The sequence below is a fragment of the Chiloscyllium punctatum genome, chromosome 47 (assembly GCF_047496795.1).
Source record: "Chiloscyllium punctatum isolate Juve2018m chromosome 47, sChiPun1.3, whole genome shotgun sequence".
Taxonomy (NCBI): domain Eukaryota; kingdom Metazoa; phylum Chordata; class Chondrichthyes; order Orectolobiformes; family Hemiscylliidae; genus Chiloscyllium; species Chiloscyllium punctatum.
In genome coordinates, this window is record NC_092785.1 from 23,597,034 (window position 1) to 23,624,918 (window position 27,885).

The window sequence follows — 27,885 nt, forward strand, 5'->3', positions numbered from 1 at the left end:
CCCCAGTTTAAACGGTCACTGTGTAGGCCCCCAAATGAGTTCACGCAGATTGTGAGACACCCCAAGTGTGATCAGACAATGTGTGACCTTCAGTGTGATCAGCCAGTGCGTGACTCCCTTTCGTGTGATCAGACAACGTGTGATGACCCAGTGTGATCAGCCAGCGCGTGACCTCCCCAGTGTGATTAGACAATCTGTAATCCCCTCACTGAGATCAGAGAGTGTTTGCCCCCCCCACGTGTGATCAGAGAGTGTTTGATGACCCATTGAGATCAGACAGTGTGTAACCCTCCCCAGTGTGGTCAGACTGTGTGACCTCCCTCAGTGAGACTCGTGTTTGACTATCATCAGTGTGATCACACAGTCTGTGACAGCCCCACTGTGAACATACAATATGTGACCCCCCCCACCCCCCCCCAGTGAGGTCAGAGAGTGCATGACAACCCCAGTGAGATCAGGCAGTGTGTGACTACCCTATCTGATCAGAGTGTGGGAATTCCCGGTGAAATCAGACATTGTGTGACCTCCTCTCCCCAGTGAGATCAGACAGTGCATGACCTGGGAGAGGATGAAGCACCACCCTTGATCCGTGATTTCAGACAGTATGTGTCGAGATGTGTCGAGAATACCATGTTATCATAGAATAGTTACACTACAGAATGCGACATTTAACTGGATTGCGTCTGCTCTGGTATATGACACTCGCAGTTATTTCAAATTCCAATGCACCACTGGCATGTGACAATCATTATTACCATCACTGGCACATTAAGCTCTGATGAAGATCCTTTTAAACAAATTGAGGCTCTCCTCCACCAAACTGAACAACGACTTCCATACCAGCGCTACCCATTGTTTGAAAATGTTTTCACTGCATATCATTTCAGATTGTCATATATTTTCTGATAAATCTCTGGCACTTTATTGGAAAAATAGGTTGTTGTGTCAGGTATTCGAGGAGATTGAAATTCCACTTAGCACCGTCAATTGTTGTCACATATCCTGTCCTGATATAATATGATCTCCCAGTGAATTGAAATGTGATGGTTCCATAACTGTATATACACTGGGAACTGTCAGCAGCTAAACCATCATCGGATTGGGAAAGCAGCAACCAGTGATAGCTCAAAAAGCTTCTGTCGATAGAATGGGGCTAAAAGTAGGCAGAAGGTTCCACTTTGAATGATGCTGGCTTTGAACACAAGAATATCAAGGTAAGGCAAGAAACGTTGAATTTCGGTGAATTTCAATGAATTTATCTTCGGGAGAGTCTGACAACTAAACACAGTTAACTAGTCTGAGACGGTATCATGGAGTATGAATTCAGAGCAGTTTTCATCACAATAAATCAGATCACAATGGAATCTGGTGTGTGTATTAGTGCAATTTGATTTGAACAGAGAGGCTAATCCAGTCTGAGGCAGAGTCTAACCAAGGCACATACGTGGCTTCTTGTTTGCTCTCATATTTGATAAGGAAGTGATTGATTCAACTTCACCAGATTTGCATCTCATTTCTAACTATGCTTTAGATGCTCTTGGTATGCTATCCTTGATACTTCATTGCATGAATGTTGGTCCCACAGCTGTGTGGCAAGAGATCTGCCAGGGCATGACATGACAGATTATTGTTGAATGCAATTCTTCTGTCAGGGGCCCACAAGTCATCTTGATTTCCCAATTTTAATTGATGGGTGTGTTCTCCATGCAATCTAATTTGCATGGTGGTAGTGCCACACAGCACGATGCAGCGTGTCTTCAAATTGAAGACAAGACTTTATCTCCACAAAGACTGTATGATAGTCACTTCTGTCGATACTGTCAAGGACAGTCTCATCTCCGACAGATGAAGATGATGTCAATAGATTTTGTTGGTTCACTCACCAACTTTCCTGCACAGTTAGGCACACATGCCCTTCTGGATTTGACTACCTTAGTCTGTAGTGGAGCCCACTTTTGGTGGGACACATTACTTTTCTCAATTCTGAGCACCTTTGTGCTCATGCCACCCTCAGTGATTTTTCTCAGTGGTGTCCAATGACGAGGTATTCATCAGCTGAGAGAGAGCACTGAGATGATGCTGATGTCATGGGATTTGGTGCATTCACAGCAGTATATTCTCACAGCCATTTGCTGCCATCTTCAGTGGGGGACAGGGCAGAAGCAAGGATGGTGATGTTATGTCCCTGATATTTGTTGTAATATATGGTTCACAGTGAGTATGGCTCTATCAAGATGTTCCTTAACTGGTTTGTGGCACCGTGGTCCTAATGCCAGTTTCCAGATTTCAGTAAAGTGGACTTTGCACAGTTGACTGGTCGATGTCTCGTGTTCTGCACAATGTTTATTTTTATCACTTCTCTCATCATCAGTTCATACGGCTGAGTGATGTTCTCAGCATGCCAGAGCCAGTTAATACTCAATCATGTCAGCTGGATTTCCCTGCAGAATATTTTCAGTGAGAAATGTGTCAATGAATACCGTCAGAGTTGAATTTGAGCTGACGGAAGTCCATCTAGGTTCTGGAGATCGGTGGGGCTGAGTGGATTTGACGGGCAAGCTGTCGGTATCGCAGTTGTTTGGGAAACTTCATATACTCTTACAACGATTTATTGATCAGGGAAAGGAAGTAATGCTGTCATGTTTAACAAAACGATGTTCCCATCACTATAGTATTTCTTTCTACCCCTCCTGTTGATGTTATGTCTATACAGAACATCAGAATCTGGGCTACATGTCACCAGCATTCCTAAAGGACTAAAAGGGGAAGAAGATCCAATATTTCGCAGTGTTAGAATGGACACAGGTTAGTTGAGAAGTTTATATAAAGTATAATCTAGTATAATCTGAAAAAGGTCGCTGAACGCACGCAGGAAGAGCTGCAGTCACATTCTATCAGTCAACCCTCGTTCCTTTTGTCTTACCCTCTCTCTTTCTCACTCACCTTCTCTTTCGTTCTCACTCACCCTCTCTCTTGCTAGCTCTCTAATTCTGTCGCCTCCTTACCCTCTATCTCGACACTGCCTCACTGCCACTCCCTCATCCTCTCTGTCCTCTCCTCACACTCTCTGTTGCCCCCTCACCCTGTCTGTCGATTCTCCTTCTCCGTCGACGCTCACACTCTTTTTTTCATCTTCCTCCTCTCTGTTGAGCCATCCTCACTCTGTCGCCCCCCTCTCTCTGTTGCAAATATACCATAAAATTCCGCAAATTTTTAAGAGTTTGAGTCAGAAGATACTAGCAATCAAGGGATAAAAATGAGGGCTGGAGCTTATTCATAAGCTAAATTTTTTCACTAGAAAGTTTCCTCTGGCAGGCCAGATCTACTGACTACACATTGTTCTGCACAATATTTATTTTTATCTCCTCTCTCATCATCAGTTCATACGGCTGAGTGATGTTCTCAGCATGTCAGAGCCAGTTAACACTAAATCATGTCAGCTGGATTTCCCTGCAGAATGTTTTCAGTCAGGAGAGTTGCTTTTAGCACATCTGTAGACTTGGTGCATTTCAAGACGTCTGATGTATTCATGAACCAGCTCCGAGATTAGGCACCAGCACTTTCTCTGTTCCAATGTTTTCATTGTCTCTGAGTTTTGAACTCTTTTCAAGAATTATTATTAGATAGATAAAGAGGATGCTTTGTAAGGAAACTCTGAAAATGTAATTCAATGTTCAAATTAGTGAACAGTTAATGGTCTAGGGGATGATCGGGGAGGGTGGTACCAGTAAGTCATTTTCTTATGAATGCGTAGGCGTGTACTGCATTTTACATGAGAGGAAGCTGGCAAGGACTGACTGAAGGCACGGAGAGTGCTGAAGAAGGTAAAAATGTAATACTTGGTTGAAAAAAATAACTAAAGTTACGTTGACATGGAACAAAAACAGATTCAAATTCGGCCAATCAGGTAAAATTACGCCCCAGATACCAAAATCCAATTGAATTTGAATTTAGTGTTTTGATGCCATCGGACAAATGAACTTATCCAATATTTTGGTGCATAAAACCAGCCATTTTGAACAGTTAGGGGGAGATATACCAAGCACCAACAAGCATAGACTGCTCACCAAATAGCTTTCTGAAAGTTACCTGCCAATGAGAAAAGGTCTGCAGCACAAGATCGAAGAAAAGACGACCTTGGAAACTCAACAATGGAAATTAATAAAGATGACTGGATTTGAAACGTGATTTTCTATTTTGTAAATCTTAATCATTTTTTTTAAAAAATCGGGCTTGCATTGTATTTTGTAAGTTAAAAGTTAGGTTTAAAAGAAATGAGTAGTAAATGGTGGTTTTAATGTTCTCTGTTGGAGTTAAAGAATAAAACTGTTAATTGTTTACTTTAAATAGTGAAATCTGGGATAGTTATTTCCTCTCAAAATTTAACATATTACAGGACAAGATGAGCTTGTTTGTGTGTCAGGTTTAAATTAGCAAAGGGATTTACTCTGTGTCGTGGGGGTTTTAAGCCATGATTTTACCAAGTATCGACAGATCCAAACTGAGATTTGGACAGATTTGAAAACATTAGGGGTAGGATAAAAGCTTAAACACTTGCCAGTTTGCATCTTAATACTTTAAATAAAACGTAGGTAAAACAATTTGTTTAATTTTAATTACTTATTTCTTTAAGTTAAAGTGAGTAAAATGGCTCTTAAAATTGCTAAAGAGGGTCTGGGGATTGGAGATGATTCCCAAATTTGCCAAGAATTTTTTAAACAGAAAAGAAAAGACCATACTCTTAGAAATAGCAAAGAGGTTAGGATTGTGTTTAAACAAGGACAAAAGTAAAGGTGAAATTGTAAGAGAATTGCTCAAACACTTACGTGTGTCGAGAAACAGACAAAGTGTGGAAGTGTTAGAAAAACGTAAAGTACAATTGAGTAAAATGAAGTTAGAAGATAAACAAATGGAGAGAGAAAGAAAACGAGAGAGAGAGAGGAAACAGAGAGAGTGTGTGTGTGTGTGTGGGGGGGGGGGGGTAGTGGGGGGAGGTCCTTAGCTGAGCAAAGAGCAAGAGATGAAAGGGAGAGAGAAAAAGAGTGGAAGTTCTTTATTGAGCAAAAAGAAAGAGAATTTGAACTTGATAACTTGCGACTTAAACATGATAGAGATTAAAGCAAATGTTGTGATGTTTACAAACATGGCCAAACCCTGTCACATTTTGATGAGAAAGATGTCGAAGCCTTCTTTATTTCATTTGAAAAATTGACTAGGCAGTTGGTGTAGTCTGAGGATTTATGGGTAATGTTAGTTCCGACTAAACTGTTAGGCAGGGTTCGTGATGCTTTTGCCGCACAGTGAGATGATGAGTCAAGAGATTATGAAGACGTCGACCTGGCTCTTTTAAGTACAAATGAATTGGTAGCAGAACTCCATAGACAGCGGTTCAGAAACATAAAGAAGGAACCAAGTCAGACTTATGTTGACTTCAAAAGAATTAAATCTAGTCATTTTGATAGATGGGTGCGGGCTGAAAAGTGAGATAAGACCTATGAGGCTCTAAGAGAGGTTATTTGGCTGCAGGAATGAAAAAAACTCATTTCCAGAATTAATAAGAATTCACATGGAGGAACAGAAAGTTCTGGAAGCTAGAACTGCAGACAGAATTCGGGACCAGTTCCTGCGGATTGGAGGGTGGATAATGTTGTCACACGTTTTAAGAAAGGTGGGAGAGAGAAAGCAGGAAATTATAGACCAGTTCGTCTGACCTCAGTGGTAGGAATGATGCTGGAGTTTATTATAAAGGCTGAAATTACGACACATCTGGATAGCCGTAACAGGATAGCTCAGAGTCAGCATGGATTTATGAAGGGGAAATCATGCGTGACTAATCTTCTGAATGTTTTGAGGGTGTAACTCTGATGATGGACGAGGGAGATCCAGTAGATGTAGTGTACCTGGACTTTCAGAAAGCTTTTGATAAAGTCCCACGAAGGAGGTTAGTGAGCAAAATTAGGGTGCATAGTATTCGGGGAAAAGTACTAAATTGGATTGAAAGTTGGTTGGCTGATAGGAAACAAAGAGTAGTAATAAACGGCTCCATTTCAGAATGGCAGGCATTGACCAGTGGGGTACCGAAGGGATCAGTGCTGGGACCGCAGCTTTTTACAATATATGTTAATGATATAAAAGATAGTGTTAGTAATAACATTAGCAAATTTGCTGATGATACTAAGCTGGGTGGCAGGATGAAATGTGATGAGGATGTTAGGAGATTACAGGGTAATTTGGACAAGTTAGGTGAGTGGTCAGATGCATGGCAGATGCAGTTTAATGTGGATAAATGTATGGCTATCCACTTTGGTGGCAAGAACAGGAAGGCAGATTACAACCTAAATGGAATCAATTTAGGTAAAGGGGCAGTACAGAGAGATCTGGTGTTCTTGTACACCAGTAAATGAAGGTAAGCATGCAGGTACAGCAGGTAGTGAAGAAGGCTAATAGCATGCTGGCCTTTATAACAAAAGGGATTGAGTATAGAAGCAAAGAGGTTCTTCTGCAGCTGTACAGAGCCGTGGTGAGACCACACCTGGAGTACTGTGTGCAGTTCTGGTCTCCAAATTTGAGGAAAGAGATTCTGGCTATTGAGGGAGTGCAGCGTATGTTCACGTGGTCAATTCCTGGAATGGCAGGATTACCTTACACTGAAAGACTGGAGGGACTGGGCTTGTATACCCTTGAGTTTAGAAGACTGAGAGGGGATCTGATTGAGACATATAAGATTATTAAAGGATTGGACACTCTGGCAGGAGGAAACATGTTTCCGCTGATAGGCGAGTGCCTAACCAGAGGGCCCAGCTTAGAAATACGGGTTAGACCATTTAGTACAGAAATGAGGAGCAACTTCTTCACCCGGGGAGTGGTAGCTGTGTGGAATGCTCTGCCCCAGAGGGCAGTGGAGGCCCAGTTTCTGTATTCATTTAAGAAAGAGTTGGATATAGCTCTCAAGGATTGTGGAATCAAGGGTTATGGAGATAAGGCAGGAACAGGATACTGATTAAGGATGATCAGCCATGATCATATTGAATGGTGGTGCAAGCTCGAAGGGCAGAATGGCCTACTCCTGCACCTCTTGTCTATTGTCTATTATCTGTTGTCTAATTAGCAGATGAATACATGTTGGTACATAAGACAAGCTTCGAGCTGGAATTTCATCCTGTGAGGGCTAGAAGATGGGAGAAGGGGAGATCCCACACGATGAAAACACGAGTGGACAACACTGGTGAGTGTTTACCACAGGTTAAAAAAGAATCCCAAGAGGTTGGAAAGCAGGTGAAAGGCCTCAGGTGTTTCCACTGTGGTAAATTGGGGGACACGTAAAGTCACAGTGCTGGTTATTAAAAAAAGACACTGTGGGAAATGTCGTGGTAAACGAAGCTGAGCCAGTAGAATTAGCGAAAGAAGTAAAAGAAACCGCAAGAAGAACTGAGCAGCTGCAGGAAAGTGCACAGCCTAGGCAGTGTCTGGGTATTGAGATAGTGCCTGACCTCTCTCAATACAGAATTTGCCTGCATGGGTGAAGTTCTTTCAGAAAGAACATGGGGAGAAGGAGAAGAAGTTATAACTGTGTAAGATACAGTATCTAACCAGTATCTAATGCTAAGAGATAAGCGAATTTTCACTCTTCTGATGTATTACCCGAGAGTGTGTTTATATCTGAGATGTATAGACAGAAGTGTAGCATTCCCCTCTGTAAGATCATGTTGGTGTATCAACTCAAGACTGGGGAAGTAACAGTGGGAGGGATTGACAGAGTGTCAGTTCCAGGAACCCAGTTTGTTCTTGGGAATGACTTAGCAGGGTCCAAGGTGGGAGTGACACATCTTGTTGTGGAAGATCCCAAGGAAGATCAGGAGACTGAGGATTTAAAAGAAAACAACCCTGCTATTTTCGCAGACTGTGTAGTAATCAGATACCACTATCATACAGCACAGCACAAAGCAAAAACGAAAGAGAAATTTGAAGGAATTGAATTTCAGTTAGTGGATACCCTGTTAGAGGTAATTTTTTCAGGAAAAACCTGAGCAGGCAGAGGGTCGGACAGAAGTGTTTAGTCCTCAAAGGCTAAGGGTCTTGCAACAGCAAGACTAGAAGATAAAAGATATATATGTGAATTGCATACTCTGAAAAGGAGGCAGAGAATACATCTGATGGTTATTATCTGAAATGTAGAATCCTAAAATGGAAATAGAGACCACGGCAGGTTAATGCAGAGGTGAAATGGACCAAAGTGCACCAGGTCTGTTGCCGCTAGCATAAAGACAGGGAGTATTACAGGTCGCACATGAACTACCAGTAGGAATTCACCAAGGGGTCGGGAAGACTTAGGCTAAGGTACAAAAACATTTTTACTCTTCTGGAAGGCACAAATATGTGGTTATCTTTTACCGTACATATTCAACATGCAAATAGTAGGTAAGATACAGGCAGTAATAAAACTGGCACCTTTGTCGCCAATCCCACGTTTGAAGAAACTTTCACGTGACTTTTAATTTAGTGTGTAGGTCCCCTCCAGAGAACTAGAAGACAGAAGAGAATGAGGAATTAAATATTCGTTTTATGGATTTTGATGTGCCTTAAAATACGTTAAAAAATGAAAAACTCGTTGAGAGTTGGGATTGGTTAGTAAACTATATGTTCATGAAATATGAATACAGTTGAAAGCTTTCTTACTGCAGAATGGGGACATATGTAGGAAACAGATGGGGAAGACTAATGCTATTGTATGGGAAGTAGACATGGGGAATTTTGGTCTGATGAAAGAATGCCCCGATCAGCTTTATTCATTCATAACCAGACAGATCCAGAAGGAGGTAGTGCCCATGCTCACTGAGGATATCATCGAACCGAGCCAGAGCGAGTGCAGTTCTTAGTTCCCAAACTGGAGGGGACTCAACGATTTTGCATGGAGTGAGCATGAATTCTCGGAAGGTCAAATTCAATACCAATATTGAATTTTATCCAATTACGAGTTTGGAGGACTGTATCGAAAAAGTCGGAGAAGCCAGTTACATTGACAAGTTTGACTTACTGTGTGAGTACTGACGGGTGCCGTTATCAGAAATGGCGAAGGAAATTTCTGCATTTGTAACCCCAAATGGGCTATATCAGTTCAAAGGTATGCCACATTCTAAACACTCATGAAAAGAGTTGTGGATGGGTTGATAAACTGTCCGGTCCATTGGACAATGTACTGATCTTTACTGAGTGCAGGAAAGATCACATGGTATAGTTGGCAGAGTTCTTTGAACGACTACGAGAAGCAAAACTGCTAGTAAACTGAAACAAAACTGAGTGCACAAAAGCAACGATGGCAGTCTTGTGACATAACATTGATCATGGAAGATTGAACCCACGGAACTCAAAGACGAAGGCCATTGAGCAATTTCCATGACCAACCTCGTGCTTTGTTTCGAGCGACTGAGAGAATTAGATCAGACGTTTGTTCCAAACTTCATCAGTGTCGTGGCACCATTAACCGATTCGCTGAGGAAGAACACAAAGTTTCAGTGGACAGAACAATGCCAGAAAGTTTTCGGCTATTTAAAAGCAATATTAACCATTGCAACAGTTTTAACTACACCAAAATTTTCTAAACCTTCCAATGTTGCAATCGATGCTCGTAAGATAGGAGTTGGAGCTCTACTGCTACAGGACGATGATGATGGGATTGAACTGCCAGTTGGTTACTTTTTGAAGAAACTCGACATCCACCAGAGGAAATACTCCAGAATCGAAAAAGAACTTTTGAGATTCGTACTGTCGTTACAACATGTTAATGTGTATGTCACAAACAATCTGTAACACACGGTTGTGTACACGGATCACAAACCTCTTAAAATCTTGGAACACTTTAAACACATAAATATGAAAATGTTCCGTTGTATTCTTATGTTACAGACTTCTAATTTACAAATTGTACATGTTGTGGGTCATCAGAATGTAATCGCAGATGCGTCATAATGGGTTTAACTTATAAAGTATAGATGAGATTGCGATATATTCAGTGTGAAATATATGCGAGAAGAAGTTAAAACCAAAATTGATTAAAGTTATATGTATGTCATGATAATGTGGTAAAGGAATACAAAATAAAAATGAAGTCATCTTTTCATTATGATAGTTATTTTTTTCTTCAGGTGGCTGTTATGAAGGTGTAGGTGTGCACTGTACCTTTAAGAGAGAGGACGCTAGCAAGGACTGACTGAAAGCAGAGAGAGTGTTAAACAAGGTAAAAATGTAACACGTGGTTGAAACAAATAGCTGGAGTTACCTTGTCATGGAAGAAAATTAAATTGAAATTTGTTCAATCAGTTTAAATTAATTCTCGGATACCAACATCCAATCGAAATTGACTTTTGCGTTTTAATGGCATGAGACCAAAACAAAATCCAATATTTTGGGTATAAAACTGGACATATTGAAGAGTTTGGAGGGGAACAAAAAGAGAACCAACAATTACAGACTGCCAGCCAAATACGTCTATGAAAGGGACCTGTCCATCATAAATTTGTGCAGCAAAACACTGAAGAAAAGACGACCCAGGAAAATCTACAGAGGGCATTCTAACGGAGGAAAATCAGCAAAGCTGACTGGTTTCAAAAGGTGATTTTCTTTGTAAATCTTAATCGTACCAGTATTGTGGAGTGCGAGGTACAAAGATAGTTGCAAGAAAGGAGTTTTAAATAGTGGTTTAAATGTTCTATGTTGACTTAAAGAGTACACTTGTTAATTTTTATTTTAAATAGTGAAATCTTAGATAATTCTTTACCTCTTAAAATTTAACAGATTACGGTGCGAGGTGAGCTTTCTTATGTGCCAGGTTTAAATTAGCAGAGGGTTTTGACCCATCTCGTAACATGTTTGACAAATATGGTTAATTTTAAAGAACAGAAACAGGCAGATTGTACAGATTTGAAGACCGTGCTGATAATGTGGTTCACACATACAAATATGTTACTCAATATAAAAAGAATCATATCTGACTGGGTATAAAGCTTTATAATGTTTTACTTATAGTTGTGCTCACAGATCCAGACTCCACAATCACTAAGTTCTTGAGAGAGTGTAAGAGGTCCCAGCTATTCCGATTGATGAAATACTACTGGTACAAACTTGAAGAGGTGATTGAGGAAGGGGTGGATAGTCTCTGCATATTGTTAAATCCATTTGAGAGGATTTGCAGTGGAAAAGAACATTCAGTATGTAGAAGGGACACAGAATGGTTCCAATTATATCACTATCACAAAACTGGCAGAATAACAATAAAGGAAATGCTGGATGAAGAAAAAGACCAAAGCTTTCAAACGTCCTGATAATCTCACACTGCAATAATAATGGAGTTACTAATCGATCACTTCATCAGTTTATCCAAAACAAAACCAGTGCTGAAGAGAGAAAAAAAAACACCAGTGGTTCTGAACCAAAACTTCAAGGTGTAGATTGTAACATATTGGAATGGATAGAAACTTAACTGCTCAACAGGGATCAGTGATAGGGTTTTTGTCAAAAGAAACAATCCTTTTAATGGTACTACTACATAAAAGTGTACAGAAGCTACTCAAGCATATTTTCTGGAAAAAGACAGAATGTTTCCTCCAGTCAGTACATAAAAGCCAAAATGTTAATTAATATGATAATTCCTGCTGTGTACATATTCATCGTATTGTACAACATGCACTTGGAACATGAATTGTTGTCCAGAGCAGTGATTATAAGAGTTGTTCAGATATTACTCAGGGATTTGGTTGATTTATTCATCCATTTAATTGGATTGGTTTTGTAGTGAGTCACTGACATGGGATTTGGGATTTACAATGTCTCAGTTTTCTGTCCATGAAATATACAGTTGGCAACAGTCACCGAGTAAAGTCATGCATATGTTTTAGATGATGTATTTGTACCATCCTCCACCATTTCCTCTGGCAGCTCTGTCCACTCAAGCACCCCCCTCCTTCTGTGGAGTCACCTCTCATGTCTTTTTAAATCTTGAGCCACCTACCTTATTTCTTCGAGTTTTGAGCACACCATCATCGGAAAAAGACTTTGGCTATTAGCCCTACCCATGTCCCTCATGTTCTTATAAACCTCCAAAAGGTCACCCTTTAATCTCCGATGATCCGGGGGAAAAATATTCCGAGCCTACTCTGCCTCTACCTAAACCATAAACGCTCCAATCCCAGCAACATCCATGCAAATCGCGTCTGAAGCCTCTCAGGTTTAACAACATCCTTTCCAAAGAAGGGCGATCAGAATTGTGTGCAGAATTTCAATTGTGGCCTCACCAAAGGTCTGTACAACCGCAACGGGACATTCTTAACTCCTGTACCTAATGCTATGACCTAATACATGGATGCCAAATGCCTTCTCCACCACCCTGTATGCAATGGTTACACTTTCAAGGATCGATGCACCTCGACCCAGCGGTGTTTTTGATTGGCAGCACTCCTCATGCCCTTAGCATTAACTGTATACGTACTCCCTGTTTCGCCTTACCAAAATGCAACATGTTGCATTCATCTAAAAGGAACTCTATTTGGCACTCCTCACTGATTGGCCCATCTGATCAACGTCCTGCTTTAATCGTGAGGTAATATTCTTCACTGTCCAATACAAACCCTATTTTGATGTAATCTGCAAAATTACTAACCATGTCCCTCCCAAATAGGCATCCAAATCATTTGTATGAATCACATCTAAAAAGCAGTGGACTAGCAGAAAACCTTGCAGCACACCTTTGATCATCGGCCTCCAGTCCAAAACTGAACGCTCCAGCACCCCTCCTCTGTCTCCTATCTTCAAGCCAATTGGTATCCAATTGGCTCACTCTTCCTGAATCTTAAGTACGCTAATCTTATTAACCAGCCTCACAAAGGTAGATACAGATAGTATTCGATCTTACACTGGATGGGATGACGAGATCATTGACAAGGATGATGCCTAGACTGCACAGTTTTAGCTGGGAGAGAGGCTGGACAGGTTGGGCTGTTTTCATTTGAGTCGAGAAACATAGGAACAGGGGGAGACCATTCAGCTCCTCCAGCATGTTCTTCCATTCAATGGGATCATGGATGTTCTGTAGCTCTGCCCATATCACATGACTTAAGAAAAATGTTACTATCACATATTTAAATTTAGCAAAAGATGTAGCATCAAATATTGTTTGCGGAAGAGGGTTTAATACATTTACTGTCTGTAGTGATTGCAACGAGTCATAGAAAATGACTTCCCTGTTTGGGGCTGTTAATCTGGTCCAATCAAGCAGCCTCGGCTGACAGAGAAGAGCAGTAGAGTCACACGTCCTATTCATTTGGAGAGCTAGCGCTCAGGGAGTTAATTCAGTGGTGATGAGAGAATCGCTCCGCCCTGAAGAAACTCGCTCCCAATAATGATCTTTAAGTTCAGGTAAGCATTTCTGGCATCATGATGTCGTTTGAGAAAGGAGACTTGTTCAATCCTGCCACTGAAGGTTGAGTCCTGTATGTGGAAAGAATGTAGTTTTTATTTCTATGCAAAGCACGTTGTAGCAGATGAAATGCAACAAGACATTCTCCGGACAGCTTGTGGACACACAGAATGTTTGGTCATTAGAAGACTGACTTTCCCTGAGGCACCAGATGCGAACACCTTTCAAGAGTTGACAGATTTGCTTAAGAAAAATTGCAACCTCAAGCCTCCTCTAATTCTGAGACACTTCATTAGGCTAGATTAAATTATTGACGATGTTGAAACAGGTCATACGACCGCACAACTTATGCTAACCATCTGAAGAGTAACCCACCCAGACCCACTTCACTCTGAGTAATGAACCTCATAGTCTCCCAAGCAGGATTTAAACTGGGTTCACTGACGCTGAGAGGCAACAGTGCGAACCACTGAGCCACCGTGCTGAAACTTTATCTATTTTATTTTCATATTGAGAACTATGAGAATTCATATTGGGATTTTTGACTGGGTTAAGATGTCTGGCAAAGGCATATGACTTTGACTTCTGTTTAACCCTTAGTGAAATTCTGAGAGACGATGTAGTATGTAGGAATAATGATGGAAATATGCACATCACACACTAGGTGAAGCCCAAGTAGACTTTAAACAGGCACTACACGTGGCTTTATGATTGGAAAATGTGGCAAGTTGAGCAGATGAGTTCCAAGATGTTCTGATAGAAGTGAACACCCTTACTCAACTGAACTTGGGGAACACCATTTGAGAGAAGGCAATTACAGAGTCTTAATCAGGACATATTCTGATCAGAGAGATTCTAGGTCCACCCACAGCGAAACCTGAAAAGAAAACGAAGCCTCATTCCAACAGTGAACATTTTCTGAAGGATCCAGGCCAGCAACCCATTGTAGTGGTTACTGGTTTGCAGACTCAAGATGGCACAAGTCTCACCCGATATAATTTGAATAAGTGAACTCACCGGCCTCTATCCAGGAGAATGCACGTTCAGGAAAGTCCATCTACATCTGGTTTGGAACAGATAACTTGTGTAGAAACATTCAAATCTGAACGAATCCAAATAAACGTCTGGTTAAATAGTCACCTGGTTCTAATGGAGGTCAATCACAGCGTGACAATTTCTGTGATTACAGAACTAGAATTTCACAAGATTTGCTCTGGACTCCAAGCCTTAAGTTTGGCCAAGACCTTGGCCAGACTGAGAACCTATACAGCGGCAGCCTTTACAGATTATGTAAAAGTTCCAGTCTTTTATGAACAGTAACTGCTTCAGGTACAACCGATTGTAGTAAAAGGTTCAATGTTGTGATATTGGTTGGGAAAGATTCACCTTGATTCGTTCAATACATTTTGATTAGAAAATGGCTGCCTGTGTGAAGTCCTCATTACATACCCGGATGTTTTTCAGAAAGGTCTAGGGACTATCAAAGAAGGTAAGGCCACCCTGCATGTTAACCAGAAACAAATTCCACGATTGAACAAGGCCCACCCATTTGCCTCGTGGACAAAAGTAGAGATAGAAATCAGAAGGCTGGAAAGTGAAGGAATTATCATGCCAGTCCAGTTTGTGAAATGTGTAGCACTGGTCTCGCCAATTCTTAAGCCCAATAAATCGGTTCACGTTTGTGGGGATTTTAAACGAACGGTAAACTGTTATTTTTGAAGCAGGATAAACACCCAGTCCCTCACATGGAGGGCAGAAACACAGAAAAATCGGGGGGCTGTCCTTCACACAACGGGAAATGAGCCATGTGTACTTGCAATTGAAGTTAGATGAGAACTCCCAGAGTATGCTGCAGCTGATAGCCAGAAGGATTTCTTCCAATATGTCAGACTGCCAATTGGGGTAATATCAGCCTTTGCAATATATCAGCAGATTATGGACCATTATGGAAATGGTCACGTGACCAAGCCATAGCTTTCAGGAAACTGAAGAAACAGAAGCTATCATTTTACAATGTCTGCCTCAAATTGACATTTATCTTGATGATATGCTAATAACAAGGAAGACCAATAAGTAGCAAATAAAAAGCTTGGACACTGTCCTTAGATTTTTCTCCCAGGTGGGTGGACTCCTTCGAGGGCACACGAAATGGCCTACTTGAGCTACAGAGTCTGCAGGACTGGTTTAAACACATTGGAGGGTAAAGTGAGGGTGGTCTAAGGTTGTCTGCCTCCCATATCTGTGCTGGAGCTCAGGTGTTTATTATAGCAGAGAGTTCGTACAACACCTTTGCATTAGCTCTTCAGAAAGAGTCAGCATTAGAAATGGTCACGTGACCAAGCCATAGCTTTCAGGGAACTGAAGAAACTGAAACTATCATTTTGAACCCCTCTTTCCAACCTCCTGGAAACCTCAATTTTCTAAGCAGAACCACTCCAACTTCGTAAATCTCACCATCGTGGTTTGCGTGTGGAATAAACTTTCTGATGATGTGGTGGATGAGGACACTGTTACAATATTTAAAAGACACTTCGACATGCACATGAATAGGAAAGGTTTGGGGGATATGGGATGTGCCAATGCATCCAAATACCAAACTTATGGAAAGAATTGAAAACGAACCTTATTTTCCCCCTGCATTTCAGAAACCCCCTTTAGTTTCAACAAGTACATTTTGCAGACCTGGAAACATCACTCAGCTTCTCTCAGAAATTAAGTTAAGCCATTTCCAAACGAATCATAGAATAAAATCCCGACCAAGTGGAAGCAAGCCTATCTGGATGGAACTGAATCCAGAACGCTATCACGGTGAGGCAGTAGTACTAACCACTGAGCCACGATTTACAGATACAAGGATGTAGCCCCTTCGATCCGCACTAACCCTTCAAAACGCATCGATTCTCACTCTAGCCCAACAACGCAAATTTACCACATTTAACTCACCTAACCTGTACATACCTGAACACTATCGACAGTTTAGCATTGTCATTCCAAATACACATAAAGTTGTTTTTACATGCTATGTTGTACGTACATGTTAAATACAAAGAATTAATCTACCATCCTGAACGGGGTAGAAAAGGAGGCACTTCATCTATGCCCAGACTCCTGAAAAAAATACACCGATGTTAGTTGTCACACAGAGGTCAATCATCTACAAATATCACTGGAGGGATGAGAACTGTGTTTGACGACGGTGTAAAGGAAAATGTGCAAGCAGAAAGCACATCCACAATGTGTCCTCCAGATGCCACACATATTCTATAACAATGTAATTATATTCGAACAAGAGTGGATCCAGTTAATCAATAAATAAGGCAACCAATTGCACACAGCAAAATCCAACAAACTGAATGATAAAACGATATGGCAGCAGTCAGAAAGTAGTTAAAACGTAGAAGCAAATAAGATAGGAGCAGGAGGAGTCCATTCGACATTTGAGCCTGCCCCTTCATTTATCATCATCATGTCTGATTGTCCAACACAACCTCGTCCTTTCTCCTCGTAACTTTTGTTTCCATTCGACCTAAGTTCTATATCTGGCCTCCTCTTCAATACATTCAATGTTTTGGGAGCAACTACGTCCTGTGGTACCGAATTGCACACGCTCACCACTCTGAGTGAAGAAATGTCATCCTCGGCTCCGTCCTAAATGGGCTATTCCGCGTCCTCACAATCTAACTCGTATTTGTGGATGCATCCACCATCATAAACATCCTCCCTGTATCTACCTTGATTAGTCTGGTTAGAGTATTATTCGTCTCAATGAGACACCCGCCCCCACACCCGCCCCCATACCCGCTCATTCGTCTGAACTTCAGTGAAAATAATCATAACCGGTTCAATGCCTCCTCACACATTAGTCCCGCCATCCCCAGAATCAGCCTAGGTAAACCTTCGCTGCACTCTCTCGAGAACACAAGCTTCCTTCCTCAGAAATGGAGAACAAATCTACCCTCAACATTCTGGGGGTTTTCTCACCAAGGCCCTGTGTAACTGCAACAACACATCCCTGCTCCTGTAGTCGAAACCTCTCACAATGAAGGCCAGCATCTCACTTTCTTTCTTTACTGCCACTGCACCTCAGTGCTTACCTTCAGCAACTGGTGCAGAAGGACATCCAAGTCCCGCTGCACACTCCCCTCCCTCAGTTTACACCCTTTCAGGTTCTTGTTTTTACTTCCAAAGTGAACAACCTCGTAGTCATCCAAAGTATGCTGTATATGCCATTGGATTGCCCACTCACCCAACCTGCCAATAGCATGCTGGAGGATCTCGACATCCTCATCACAGCTCACCCTCACACTCAACTTGGTATCATCTGCAAACTTTGAGATGTTGCACTTTGTTCCCCCATTCAACTGCATAAGAGCATTAGACGGGCAGATGTCTCCATAGTTGACCATTTGAGATGGGGGGCAGGCATGGCCGAACAGTGACCTTCCTCATGCCCTGGGAATAGGTGGCGACAGGGTATCCAATCGGGAAAGGCACTGGTTAGATGGGCGGGGCTTCGTTAATGGCTGCTGAACTGCTCTAGCAAGAAAGGAGGTAAGGGGCAGGATGACCAGTTGGGGATTGTGGAATGAGGGAGGATTTTCTACGAATTAGGGCCAGATTGGCCTGGAGAGATACAATCCTTGTGTTTAATGTGACTGCACACGCCACTGCAGAGATATATTTCTTGAAGAACCTGCTCATGTATTTTGTTCATTTTCTTATTTCTAAAATGTATACGCTCCAAATTAATCCGAGAAAAAGAGAGAATGGAAATAGAGATGTGTATATACATATGTATGCACATATATGTGCGTGCGCACCGTAGATTGCTTCATCTGGCAGAGTCTATATAAAAAAAATACCACATTTGCTTCAACTGTAAAACAAAGTTTGCTCTATTTTCTGAGCCACTGCAGCTCACCTGCAATACAGAGAGAGCAAGTTACTGAGTACTATGCTAATAGTTACATTGATGTCAATGTCAGGTCCTGAGTTGTACAAGATGATTAGGGGGTTAGATCGGGTTGACAGTGAGAACCTTTTTCCACGTATGGAGTCAGCTATTACAAGGGGGCATAGCTTTAAATTAAGGGGGGGTAGATATAGGACTGATGTTAGGGGTAGGTTCTTCACTCAGCGAGTCGTAAGTTCATGGAATGCCCTGTCAGTAGCAGTAGTGGACTCTCCCTCTTTATGGGTATTTAAGCGGGCATTGGATAGGTATATGGAGGATAGTGGGTTAGTGTAGGTTAGGTGGGCTTTGATCGGCGCAACATCGAGGGCTGAAGGGCCTGTACTGCGCTGTATTCTTCTATGTTCTATGTTCTATATTGACCAGAGAGGGAGGGAGAGTCAGGTGAACTCTGAGATTGTTACAGCATTGCTACAGGTATAGGAAGTTGCTCAATACAGCATTTTCATCATTTGCTTGGTTACTCTTGCCATTAAGGGTGTTTGGATAGTTCTGATAATATTCGCAGATGGCACAGAGGATTTGATGGTGACAGAGACATGTCATGCTGTTACATGTCATCAGGTGGTCAGCTGCTTTTTCTCTGAGTGAATTCTTACGCATGTTCCTTCCGACCTGCTCGCTGAAATCAAGCTATCCTCCCTGTCCCTCTGTGTAATCCTCTTCGAAGTCAAATTGTAAAAACACTTTGTTTATTTGTCGAACATGTATCCTCATTCAGATTAAATTCAAAATCAGCAAGCTTTCACACTGCACAGGTTCATTGTAGATTTCATTAATCTGTGCAAAACTCTTGTGTTAATCTGTGGAATAAATTTGTGTTCATTTGGTGAAAAAACGTTGCATCAATCTACACAAAAATATGTTACATTGTGCAAACACTTAGTATGAATATGTGCAAGAAACTTGTGTTAATGTGGGCGAAAACTTCGATCAATCTGAACCAAACTCACGTCTTTATTTGGGAGAAAGCGTGTCCTCACCCAGCAGAAAATAGATGCATCAATCTTTGCATAGCATGTGTGTTAGTTGTGCAAACGTCTTGTCTTAGTTTGTGGAGTAAACTGCTGTTAGTTTCTGTTGTGAATGTGTCTCTGGGGCTGCTCAGGGTTTAAACATGCAGCTTTGTGTCTGACGACGTGTGTGTGTGTGTGTGTGTGTGTGTGTGTGTGTGTGTGTGTGTGTGTGTGTGTGTGTGTGTGTGTGTGTGTGTGTGTGTGTGTGTGTGTGTTAGTTCCCAGACTGGGCCCAGTGGGCGGTTTTAAGGGAAGGACAGGGACAGACTGGAAAAGCCCTGGTCTAAACAATTGAACTGCTGCATTCTTTCAGACTCCTCCATAATCCTACAAAGTTCATGATTGGTGTGTTCCCATAACTGTTGGAGGTGTGTTCCAGGTATGGAGAGCGAGGAGCTTACTGGATGAGCTGGGATTTGGAAGGAGATGGGGTTTGAGTCACAGACCGAGAACTATTTAAACGTGGCTCGGACAGCCATTAGCCTTTTGCCATGTGGTGAGTATTGGTGAGTCACTGTCTTTCTCGTTTTGTCTGTCTGTGAGTGTGAGTTAGAGGGTGTCGGGTCTTTTTATTTAATCTGCAACTTTTAAGCTCACACTCACACACACGCACGCACACACACACAGACACACACACACAGACACACACACACACACACACACATAAACACACAGGAAGAGAGAGAGGGGATAGAGATTATATGCAGAGGGAGCTGGAACCAGCTGGAATGGGTGAGTTTCGTCTTGTTAACCTCTCCGTGTCTCTCTTTCTCTCAACTTTGTCGTTGAATCACTATCCCCTTCCCTCTCACTTTTCCTCTCTGTGTCTTCCTCTGTTTCTCTCTCACTGAGCCTTTCTTTCCATGTATCAGTTTGTCTGTTTCCCTCCATCCATCTTACTGCCTGACTTTCTTTCTCTCTCTCTCTCTGTCTTACTCTCTATTTCTCTGTATTCCTCTCTGTCTCTACCTGTCTTTCTCTCTTTCCCTTTTTGTCTTTCTGCAACACCGCCTGACTTTGCACTACCACAGACTCGTTGAGCAGGATGGCCTCTTTTTGTTCACTTTCTATGTTCCATGCCCATCCACTGCTGGGTGGTATACTCAGGTCGATGTGATTGTACTGATGGAATACTGAGTGTGGTGCTGGAAGAGCACATCAGGTCAGGCAACATCCGTCGAGAAGGAGATCGGCATTTCGGGCATCAGCCTCCATTTTTGTTGAAGGGCATTGTTCGACGCATCGATTCTCCTGTCCCTGGAATGCTGCCTGACAGACTGTGCTTTTCCAGCAGCACATTCTCTTCTCTGACCTACAGCATCTAGATTAGAGTGGTGCTGGAAAATCACAACAGTTCAGGCAGCATCCGAGGAGCAGGAAAATCAACGTTTCTGGCAAAAGCCCTTCATCAAGAATAGAGGCAGAGTGCCTGCAGGGTGGAGAGATAAATGAGAGCAGGGTGGGGATGGGGATAAAGTAGCATAGAGTACAATAGGTGAATGGGGTGGGGTTGGAGGCAAAAGGGCAGACAGCAGGGTGGGGGAAGGTAGCAAAGAGTACAATGAATGAATGGGGGTCGGGATGAAGGTGATAGGTTAGACAGGAGGGTGGAGTGGATAGGTGGAAAGGAAGATAGGCAGGTAGGACAAGACAAGGGGAGAGTGCTGAGCTGGAAGTTTGGACCTGGGGCGAGGTAGGGGAAGGGGACATGAGGATATGGGTGAAGTTCACATTGACGCCCTGGGGTTGAAGTGTATTGAGGCAGAAGATGAGGCATTCTTCCTCCAGGGGTCGGGTGGTGAGGGAGCAACGGTGCAGGAGGCCCAGGACCTCCATGCCCTCGGCTGAGAGGGAGGGGGAGATGAAATGTTGGGCCACAGGGTGGTGTGGCTGATCGGTGAGGATGTCCCAGAGATTTTCCCTGAACCGCTCTGCTAGGAGGCGTCCAGTCTCCCCAATGTTTAGGAGACTGCATCAGTAGCAACTGATAAAATAAATGATATTGGTGGATATGCAGGTAAATGTTTGATGGATGTGAAAGGCTCATTTGGAGCCTTGGATGGAGGTGAGGGAGGAGGTGTGGGCACAGTTTTTGCAATTCCTGCGGTGGCAGGGGAATGTGCCAGGACGGGGGTGTGTGTTGTTGGGGGGCGTGGACCTGACCAGGTTGTCTTGGAGGGAATGGTCCTTGTGGAAGGCGGAAATGGGTGGGGAGGGAAATATATCCTTGGTGGTAGGGTCCGTTTGGAGATGGCAGAAATGTCATCAGATGATTTGGTTTTTGCAAAGATCGTTAGGGTGGAATGTGAGCACCAGTCGTGTTCTGTTCTTGTTACGTTTGGATCATTGGGGTCTGAGGGCAGAGGTGCAGGATGTTTGACGAGATGCGTTGGAGGGCATCTTTCACCCGATGGGAAGGAAATTGCAGTCTCCAAAGAAGGAGGCCATTTGGTGTGTTCTGTAGTGGAACTGGTCCTCCTGGGATCAGATACGGCGGACGTGGAGGAATTGGGAATAGTAGATGATATTTTTGCAGGAGGTAGGTGGGAAGAGGTGTAATCCAAGTAGCTGTGGGAGTCAGTGGGTTTGTAAAAAATGTCGGTGTCAAGTCGGTCGTCATTAATGCAGATGGAGAGGTCCTGGAAAAGGAGAGGTGTGTCAGGGATGGTCCAGGTAAATTTAAGGACAGGTTGGAATGTGTTGTTGAAATTGATGAATTGCTCAACCTCCTCACGAGAGCACGAGGTGGCGCCAATGCAGTCGTCAATATAATGGAGGAAGAGGTGGGGAGTGGTGCCGGTGTAACTACAGAAGACGGACTGTTCTACGTATCCAAGAAAAGGGCCCATACGGGTGCCCATGGCAACCCCTTTTGTCTGGAGGAAGTGCCAGGATTTCAACACCTTCTCAAACATCAAAAACTGTAAGTACAACAAACTTTTATTGACCCACCTCAATATCCAGCGCTCTTCAAACATTCCAGAAAATTCCCCCAAGCTTCTAGAACTGCTCAGACGCGATTAGCCATGCGGCTGGTGCAGCTACCCTCCCCACGGTGATCGACATCGTCACTTCAGCCCCCATCATGGCCGCTTCAACAGCCACTTCCGCCCCTCACAATTCCTCATGCACCACATGTGACATCACTTCTGCCCCTCACATCATCGCTTATGTCACACGCTCAGTGACTTCCACCTCCCCACTGCTGTACTCGCCACCACTTCTGCCCCCACCAATGCCACTCACCTGCATTCTGCTGACACGCCCCCGCAGATCCAACATTCACCATCCCCGCCCCCCAGAACCCTGAGGGGAAAACCACCCCTGCTCCTGACTCCATCCCCATTCCCCCATCACGCATACTCTAGTTACAGCTTCCGCCCCCAACCTCGGCTGCACACCCACACCGGGTGCCAGCATCTAGGCCTGCCGAGTTTTCATCATTCCCCCAGACCTTCCCCGCACTGAGGTCGAACGATCAGTGCTCAGCAAAGGACTCACCTTCATCCCCATCCACCCACAAATCAATGAATTTAATATGCATCGTGACGTCGAACATTTCTTCTGGTGCCTCCGCCTTCATGCTTAATTTTAGAATCTGTTCTCCTGCCCTCCTTCCGAGGTCCCCTTCGCCCGCCTCCAACACACTCTATCCAACTGGACATCCCGTGTTGGCCTATTACCCGCCCTCCAACTCTTTATTTCCAACTGCTGCTGGGACGTTAACTGCCTCAACCTGTCTACCCCTTCTGCCAGTCCAACCTCTCACCCTCACAATGCACAGCCCTCCACTCCCTGTGCTCAAATCCCGATCTCACCATCAAGCCAGTGGATAAAGTGGGTGCAGTGGTAGTCTGGTGCACTGACCTCTACACCGCTGAAGCCAGATGCCAACTCGAAGACACCTCCTCCTACCACCCTCTCGACCATGATCCCAACCCAATCACCAAACCATCATCTCTCTGACCATACAGAGCCTCATCACCTCAGGAGATCTCCAACCCACAACTTCCAACCTCATAGTCCAGGAACCCCGCACTGCCCGGTTCTATGTCCTTCCCAAGATCCACAACACTGACCAACCTGGCCGACTTGTTGTCTCAGCATGCTCCTGCCCCACTGAACTTATCTCTACCTACCTCGACACTGTCCTATCCCGTCAGTCCAGGAACTCTGCACATACGTTCGACACACTGCCCATGCCCTTCACCTCCTTGAAGACTTCCGATTCCCCGGCCCACAAAGCCTCATCTCCACCATGGATATGTAATCCCTCTACACCTGAATCCGACATGACCAGGTTCTCCAAGCCCACCGTTTCTTCTTCTCCCAACATCCCCAATAGTACCCTTCTTCTGACACTCTCATTCGTTTGGCTGAACTGATCCTCACCCATATAAATTTCTCCTTCGAATCCTCTCACTTCCTCCAGACGAAAGGGGTAGCCATGAGCACCTGTACGTGCCCCAGCTATGCCCTTTTCTTTGTTGACTACGTAGAACAGTCCATCTTCCGTAGTTACACTGGCACCATTGCCCACCTCTTCCTCCGCTACATTGATGACTGCATTGGCGCCACCTCGTGCTCCCACGAGGAGATTGAGCAATTCATCAACTTCACCAACACATTCCACCCTGACCTCAAATTTACCTGGACCATCTCTGACACATCCCTCCTTTTCCAGGACCTCTCCATCTCCATTAATGATGACTGACTTGACACTGATATTTTGTACAAAACCAACTGATTCCCACAGATACCTGGATTACACCTCTTCCCACTCTACCTCCTGCAAAAATGCCATCTACTATTCCCAATTCCTCCACGTCCGCCCTATCTGCCCCCAGGAGGGCCAGTTCCACCATAGAACGCACCAGATGGCCTCCATCTTTGGAGACAGCAATTTCCCTTCCAACGTGGTGAAGGATGCCCTCCAACGCATCACGTCCACATCCCGCACCACCATCCTCAGTCCCCACCCCTCCAACCGTAACAAGGACAGAACCCCTCTGTTGCTCACATACCACCCTGCCAACCTTAGCATAAACCAAATCATCTGACGACATTTCTGCCAACTCCAAACGGACTCAACCACCATGGATACTTTTTCCCTCCCCACCCCTTTCCGCCTTCCACAAAGACCATTCCTTCCGTGACTACCTCGTCAGGTGCACGCTCCCCAACAACCCATCCTCCCGTCTTGGCATCTTCCTCTGCCACCGCAGGAATTGCAAAGCCTGCACGCACAACTCCACCTTCACCCACAACTCCACCTTCACCTCCATCCAAGGCTCCAAGTGAGCCTTCCACATTCCTTAAAGTTTTACCTGCACATCCACCAACATCATTTATTGTATCAGTTGCTCCTGATGCGCTCTCTGCTAACTGTGGAGACTGGACGGCTCCTAGCAGAGCGCTTTAGGGAACATCTCTGGGACATCCGCACTAATCAACCACATCGCCCTGTGGCCCAACATTTCAACTCCCCCTGCCACTCAGCTGAGGATATGGAGGTCCTGGGCCTCCTTCACCGCCGCTCCCTCACCACGCGACGACTGGAGGAAGAACGCCTCATCTTCTGCCTCAGAACCCCTCAACTCTAGGGCATCAATGTGAACTTCACCAGTTTCCTCATTACCCCTTCCCCACCTCACTCTAGTTCCAATCTTCCAGCTCAGCAATGTTCCCATGACTTGTCCTACCTGCCTATCTTCCTTTCCACCTATCCACTTCACCCTCCTCTCTGACCTATCACCTCCATGCCCATCTCCATTCACCAATTGTACTCCATGCTACTTTCTTCCCACCCCCACCGCCCTCTCATTTATGTCTCCACCCTGCAGGCACTCGTCCTCTATTCCTGATGAAGGCCTTTTGCCCGAAACATTGATTTTCCTGCTCCTCATATGCTCCTTGAACCGTGGACCTTTTCCAACACCACTCTAATCTAGAATCTGGTTTCCAGCATCAGCAGTCCTCACTATTTTTCCTGATGGTATCCCGACCATGTGATTCCTGAACTGGGAAAACTGCTGTTAGTTCTGGATTTCTCAGTTGCAGTGCTGACACCCTGAAGTGAATAATTTACTTGATCAGTTGTTGAACCGCATTCCTCAACTTCTCTTTAAACTTGGACACAGTCACTGCATAAAATAATGTGTTCGTGCTGCAGCTGAAATCCTTGAGCATATCCCCTACATATGGTAAAATATTTGTCCCCCCAAAATAGTCTTTTGTTCCATTAAAGCCTTGGGATAAGAAGGTTATAGCATACACTAACCACAGAAGTATAAAACTGATGGATATGGTCAAGAGCGAAATCATTGACTTCCTTCGGCTCTCCATCTCTGCATCTTTCATATTCTCTCTCTTGCCAACACCCCTCAGAGTCTTGCGGAGTCGTTTGGCCAGCAAGACATGCCTCACCGTCAGAGTGTTCATCAGAAGAATTAACACGAATGGGATGAAAGGTGTTAAAATGTTATCAAAACTCTTAAATCCCATCCACCTTGGGTCTCTATAATAGCTTGATGGTATTCGGCAAAACAGTGAAATGTTGTTAATTTTCTTTCCAGGTTTAAACACAAAATAAAAAGGAATACATTTTGCACAGAGCAGAATGGCAGTTGTCGCTAGAGTCGCAGCTAAGGCTTTCTCTGTCCAATATTTTCTCTTCATTTTCAGACAGCAAATGGCCACAAAACGATCAAAGGAGAAAAGGACAGTAAACCAGACAGAACAATCTGTGGCTGCACGAGCCAGGACAAAGATAGCACTGCACACAGGGGTGATGTCCAGGAGAGACCTTCGTAAGTAATACATATTGTATCGCCTTAGTATGATGTTTATGAAAATGAACAGTAGATCCGACGATGCCATAGCCAATAGGCAGCGCGTTGTACAATTAGAGAGTCCACATTTCCCTCGTGTGAGAATCAAAACCACCAGGACATTTACTGTAAGAGACAGAAGGTAAAACGGGAATTGGAAATTACTGATCGAACCAGAAAGCAATAGATGTAGTCAACGAATGAATGCGTCATTTGGGAGGGTTCCTATGTCAGATCTCAAAAGGGCATCTGCAAACCGAAATCATTTCTGAGCTGTGCACACTTATGTGTTATTAAATCTGTGCAGAGAAGTCAAGGGAGCATATCTTTTCAAGTGAAAGAGAGAGGGGAATTGAAGAAAAGGCTTTCACCCAGAGAGAGTTGGGGATCTGGAATGCAATGTATGGCTTGGTAGCTGAGGCAACAATCCTCACAACCTTTAAGGACTATTTGGATGAGGACTAGAAGTGTCATAACATTCGAGGCGTTGAAACATGCTATGGAAACTGGGAAAACTACAGCTTCAGTGTTGCTTACATAGCATAAGCCGGATAGAACGGATGATCTCTTCTGTGTGGTAGGCTTCTACTATTCCATGAATTGCTTCTGTGGGGCTTGTTAGGATTTTAAACATTGCAATCCTAAATCAAATTGCTGTTTGCCCTGGAAACGTGGAACAGAATCAAAAGTAGTTTCAGAAACTCAGCAGATATGGCAGCATCGGTGAAGGGAGAAATAGAGTTAATGTTTCATGACTGGAATCACTCTTCACAGAAAACAGTTCTTCTGAAGAAGTGTTACTGCACTTAAACATTTAATTCTTTTTTCTCCACAGGCAATAACTGATCATTGCAAACAAAAGAACAGGTGATGCATTCTCAAAGGAAATTGAACCAGCTCCCTATTCTCATTCCAATGTCCAATACCTTGTCCACACTCTTCAAAGTTAATTCACTTCAGTCAATATCCTGATTGCATTTAAATAAATTGAGAATTGCCACCTCAAGACCCCAAACAGGGAAATGAAATCCAGACACGACACCACTCTCTGGATGGAAGGGTTCATCTTCATGGATCATATGATCCTTCAGCAGTTAGCCTCAATGTATGTCTCATGATAAATGTTCCATTCCGTTAATGGCAACATGCCGGTATCAAAACCCTCCTCACTCTGTACACTTCAATTACATCATCTCTCATTCTCCTCTCAGAAAACAAGCCTAGCCTGATCCAATCTTCCATCAATGCTGCTCTAATTTACAAGTGCTGGTGATTTGGTTGAAAGTCTACTCCGTGTTCATCCCTTCGCAATTTTGCTCTTCCTGTTAAGTCGTGACCAGAACTGTGCACAACTTTGCAGCAGTAATCTACGCACTGTCTTGTGTGATAGCAGAGTTACAGGTCTTACAGTGGCAGAGAGTTTGTTTTCGGTTGGATGACTCCTCCATGATAAGGGAGGAGTCGTTTGGGAAAGAGTAAATATGGAATTGATTTCTAGAGTAATGTTTGGTCAAAGTCTGTGATGTGTAATGGGTCTGGACGGCTGGAGTTGGATGTGAGTTCAATTAAAAAGTTACTCAGAGGTTCAGAGTATGTGTTTAACAGCATTTCTTCAGTCTGATACGAGCTTATTAAAACACAGTATAAGCCAGAAGCTGG